We start from the raw sequence: 6,000 nt of genomic DNA, 5'->3' as shown, positions 1-6,000 counted from the left end.
ACCGAGCAGTATCGAAGAGCCCTTACTGCTGCTCGATCATCCTATTTTTCCAACTTAATTGAGGAAAATAAGAACAATCCAAAATGTATTTTTGACACTGTTGCAAAGCTAACTGAAAAGCAGCATTCCCCAAGAGAGGATGGCTTTAACTTCAGCAGTAATAAATTCATGAACTTCATGAAGATCTTGATTATTAGAAAGCAAATTACGGACTCCTCTTTAAATCTGCATATTCCTTCAAAGCTCAGTTGTCCTGAGTCTGCACAACTCAGCCAGGCCTTAGGATCAAGAGATAAAATAATCATGGCCTCTAAACCTTCAAGCTGCATACTGGACCCTATTCCAACTAAACTACTGAAAGAGCTGCTTCCTATGCTTGGCCCTCCTATGTTGAACATAATAAACGGCTCTCTATCCACCGGATGTGTACCAAACTCACTAAAAGTGGCAGTAATAAAGCCTCTCTTGAAAAAGCCAAACCTTGACCCAGAAAATATAAAACAATTATCGGCCTATATCGAATCTTCCATTCCTCTCAAAAATTTTAGAAAAGGCTGTTCCGCAGCAACTCACTGCCTTCCTGAAGACAAACAATGTATATGAAATGCTTCGGTCTGGTTTTAGACCCCATCATAGCACTGAGACTGCACTTGTGAAGGTGGTAAATTACCTTTTAATGGCATCAGACCGAGGCTCTGCATCTGTCCTCGTGCTCCTAGACCTTAGTGCTGCTTTTGATACCGTCCATCACCACATTCTTTTGGAGAGATTGGAAACCCAAATTGGTCTACACGGACAAGTTCTGGCCTGGTTTAGATCTTATCTGTCGGAAAGATATCAGTTTGTCTCTGTGAATGGTTTGTCCTCTGACAAATCAACTGTAAATTTCGGTGTTCCTCAAAGTTCCGTTTTAGGACCACTATTGTTTTCACTATATATTTTACCTCTTGGGGATGTCATTCGAAAACATAATGTTAACTTTCACTGCTATGCAGATGACACACAGCTGTACATTTCAATGAAACATGGTGAAGCCCCAAAATTGCCCTCGCTAGAAGCATGTGTTTCAGACATAAGGAAGTGGATGGCTGCAAACATTCTACTTTTAAGAAACAAAGAGATCTTCTGTTGAATCTGACAATTAATCTTAATGGTTGTACAGTCGTCTCAAATAAAACTGTGAAGGACCTCAGCGTTACTCTGGACCCTGATCTCTCTTTTGAAGAACATATCAAGACCATTTCAAGGACAGCTTTTTTCCATCTACGTAACATTGCAAAAATCTGAAACTTTCTGTCCAAAAATGATGCAGAAAAATGTATCCATGCTTTTGTCACTTCTAGGTTAGACTACTGCAATGCTCTACTTTCCGGCTACCCGGATAAAGCACTAAATAAACTTCATGTTAGTGCTAAATACGGCTGCTAGAATCCTGACTAGAACCAAAAAATGTGATCATATTACTCCAGTGCTAGCCTCCCTACACTGGCTTCCTGTCAAAGCAAGGGCTGATTTCAAGGTTTTACTGCTAACCTACAAAGCATTACATGGGCTTGCTCCTACCTATCTCTCTGATTTGGTCCTGCCGTACATACCTACACGTACGCTACGGTCACAAGACGCAGGCCTCCTAATTGTCCCTAGAATTTCTAAGCAAACAGCTGGAGGCAGGGCTTTCTCCTATAGAGCTCCATTTTTATGGAACGGTCTGCCTACCCATGTCAGAGACGCAAACTCGGTCTCAACCTTTAAGTCTTTACTGAAGACTCATCTCTTCAGTGGGTCATATGATTGAGTGTAGTCTGGTCCAGGAGTGGGAAGGTGAACGGAAAGGCTCTGGAGCAACGAACCGCCCTTGCTGTCTCTGCCTGGCCGGTTCCCCTCTTTCCACTGGGATTCTCTGCCTCTAACCCTATTACAGGGGCTGATTCACTGGCTTACTGGGGCTCTCTCATACCGTCCCTGGGAGGGGTGCGTCACCTGAGTGGGTTGATTCACTGATGTGGTCATCCTGTCTGGGTTGGCGCCCCCCCTTGGGTTGTGCCATGGCGGAGATCTTTGTGGGCTATACTCGGCCCTGTCTCAGGATGGTAAGTTGGTGGTTGAAGATATCCCTCTAGTGTTGTGGGGGCTGTGCTTTGGCAAAGTGGGTGGGGTTATATCCTTCCTGTTTGGCCCTGTCCGGGGGTGTCCTCGGATGGGTCCACAGTGTCTCCTGACCCCTCCTGTCTCAGCCTCCAGTATTTATGCTGCAGTAGTTTGTGTCGGGGGGCTAGGGTCAGTTTGTTATATCTGGAGTACTTCTCCTGTCCTATTCGGTGTCCTGTGTGAATCTAAGTGTGCGTTCTCTAATTCTCTCCTTCTCTCTCTCGGAGGACCTGAGCCCTAGGACCATGCCCCAGGATTATCTGACATGATGACTCCTTGCTGTCCCCAGTCCACCTGGCCGTGCTGCTGCTCCAGTTTCAACTGTTATTATTATACGACCATGCTGGTCATTTATGAACATTTGAACATCTTGGCCATGTTCTGTTATAATCTCCACCCGGCACAGCCAGAAGAGGACTGGCCACCCCACATAGCCTGGTTCCTCTCTAGGTTTCTTCCTAGGTTTTGGCCTTTCTAGGGAGTTTTTCCTAGCCACCGTGCTTCTACACCTGCATTGCTTGCTGTTTGGGGTTTTAGGCTGGGTTTCTGTTCAGCACTTTGAGATATCAGCTGATGTACGAAGGGCTATATAAATAAATACATTTGATTTGATTTGATTTGATATACAGTGCAGTACTGTTGGCCAGGGCCCATTCCCTATACAGTGCAGTACTGTTGGCCAGGGCCCATTCCCTATACAGTGCAGTACTGTTGGCCAGGGCCCAAAAGCTGCAGTATGATGAGCTTTGGCACCTATTGTTCAATATCAGCTGCTGCTGTTCCACCACAACTACATAGCTGGGAACACAACCTCAACTTTGGTAACCATTTATTAGTTGTAGAACATGAATGAATAGTAATGCTACAACAAATGCTTACCTTAACCTCTAACCCTAACTCTGAAGCCAACAACACAACAACAAAATAGCTGACTAAGTCGTAAACGATCTTTACATTTATATTGCAGAACCTGTAATGCTTCAGCTTTACATATTGAAAAGAGCCCTTAGTGTAGAAAAGAGGTTCTGTGCATAATGTGGTTGGTTGGTTGCATAACTAAGCTAAGCAGTGTTAGCAGAGAGATAGCCCTGGTCCTAGCCTGTGTTGTAAGGTAAGCAGACACTCCCATCCAGAGCGACCCACAGCTACTGCAGTCATCTCAAGATAGCTAGGCGAGACAACCACATATCACAGTCGTATCCCAACCATGTATCACATACATAATACAATACAAAATGTCTATGTGTCTCTTCATAATCCCTGTCGTGACGTAAGATGTTCTTTTACCTGTTTTTTTGGTTTGGTATTATTGCTAGCTTGAGTTACCTGGGATGGCAGAGAGTTCCATGTAGTCATGGTTCTATTTAATACTGTGCGTTTCCCAGCTGTTCTGGACCTGGGGACTGTGAAGAGGCCTCTGGTTGGATGTTTTGTGTTATACTGATGATCGTCCAAACTGTTTGAACAGAGAGTTTGGTACCTTCAACACATCAACAACTTGTACAAAGACCAATAGTGATGCAGTCAGTCTCTCCTCAACTTTGAGCCAGGTGAGATTGGCATGCATGCCATTGACATTTAACCTCAGTGTATATCTATGTGCAATACGTGTTGCTTTGATTTGGACAAACCGCAATTTGCCTATGTCCTTCTTTGCCGCACCTGACCACACAACTGCATGATGGCGCTGACGGAGCTGACCACACCTGACCACACAACTGCATGATGGCGCCGACAGAGCTGACCACACCTGACCACACAACTGCATGATGGCGCCGACAGAGCTGACCACACCTGACCACACAACTGCATGATGGCGCCGACAGCGCTGACCACACCTGACCACACAACTGCATGATGGCGCTGACAGAACTGACCACACCTGACCACACAACTGCATGATGGTGCTGACGGAGCTGACCACACCTGACCACACAACTGCATGATGGCGCTGACAGAACTGACCAGACCTGACCAGACAACTGCATGATGGCGCTGACAGAACTGACCACACCTGACCACACAACTGCATGATGGTGCTGATGGAGCTGACCACACCTGACCACACAACTGCATGATGGCGCCGACAGCGCTGACCACACCTGACCACACAACTGCATGATGGCGCCGACCACACCTGACCACACAACTGCATTATGGCGCCGACAGAGCTGACCACACCTGACCACACAACTGCATGATGGCGCCGACAGAGCTGACCACACCTGACCACACCTGATTTTATTTTATTTGGTCAGCTACTTCGGTTCACCCGACCTAGAATATCTCACAATCAAATACCGACCGTACTATCTCCCGAGATTTTTTTAGACTTTTTGTCAATAATAGCCATAGCAGTCTATATGTACTCCCTCAAGCCGATATCACGACGGCCCTCAAAGAACTTAACTGGACTTTATGCAAACTGGAAACCACATATCCTGAGGCTGCATTTATTGTTGCTGGGGATTTTAACAAAGCAAATTTTAGGAAAAGGCTCCCGAAATTCTATGAACATTTTGATTGTTGTACTGCTAAAACCCTCAATCATAGTTATGTTACCTTCCAGCATGCATATAAGACCCTCCCCCACTCTCCATTCAAGGACTATTCAATGCTGGTCTTACCAATTGAAAACCACGCTTCAAAATGGTTTTGATCACGCGGACTGGGATGTGTTCAGAGTAGCTTCAGAAAAGAATATCGACACATATACTGATACGGTGAATGAGTTTATCAGGAAGTGCATAGGAGATGTAGTACCCAATGTGACTACTAAAACCTACCCCAACCAGAAACTGTGGATAGATGGGAGCAATCGCGCAAAATTGAAAGCGCAAACCATCGCATCTAACCAGAGCAAGAAGACTGGGAATATGGAAGAACACACACAAAGCAATCAAGCAGGCTAAACGTCAGTATAGGGACAAAGTTGAGTCCCAGTTCAATGGCTTACACATAAGACATGTGTGGCAGGGTCTACAGACAATCACAGATTATAAAAGGAAAACCAGCCATGTCGCGGACACCAACATTTTGCTTCCGGACAGACTGAACACCCTCTTCGCTCGCTCTGAGGACAATACAGTGCCACCGACATGGCCCGCTATCAAGGACTGTGGGCTCTCCTTCTCCATGGCCGAGGTGAGTAAGACGTTTAAGCATGTTAACCCTCGCAAGGCTGGCGGCCCAGTTGGTATTCCTAAAAGCGTCCTCAGAGCATGCGCAGACCAGGTGGCTACAGTGTTTACAGATATATTCAATCTCTCCCTATCCCAGCCCAGTCACGGACCAGGAAGTCTTGCTCCCAGGCAGACTAAATAACTTTTTTGCCCGCTTTGAGGACAATACAGTGCCACTGACACGGCCCGCAACCAAAACATGTGGCCTCTCCTTCACTGCAGCCGAGGTGAGTAAAAACATTTAAACGTGTTAACCCTCGCAAGGCTGCAGACCCAGACGGCAATCCCAGCCTCGCCCTCAGAGCATGCGCAGACCAGCTGGCTGGTGTGTTTACGGACATATTCAATCAATCCCAATCCCTATCCCACATGCTTCAAGAGGGCCACCATTGTTCCTGTTCCCAAGAAAGCTAAGGTAACTGAGCTAAACGACTACCGCCCCCGTAGCACTCACTTCCGTCATCATGAAGTGCCCATGAGAGACTAGTCAAGGACCATATCACCTCCACCCTACCTGACACCCTAGACCCACTCCAATTTGCTTACCGCCCAAATAGGTCCACAGACGATGCAATCTCAACCACACTGCACACTGCCCTAACCCATCTGGACAAGAGGAATACCTATGTGAGAATGCTGTTCATCGACTACAGCTCGGCATTCAACACCA

Source organism: Oncorhynchus kisutch, linkage group LG19 (assembly GCF_002021735.2).
Source record: "Oncorhynchus kisutch isolate 150728-3 linkage group LG19, Okis_V2, whole genome shotgun sequence".
Classification (NCBI taxonomy): Eukaryota; Metazoa; Chordata; class Actinopteri; order Salmoniformes; family Salmonidae; genus Oncorhynchus; species Oncorhynchus kisutch.
Note: the sequence above shows the minus strand (reverse complement) of the source record.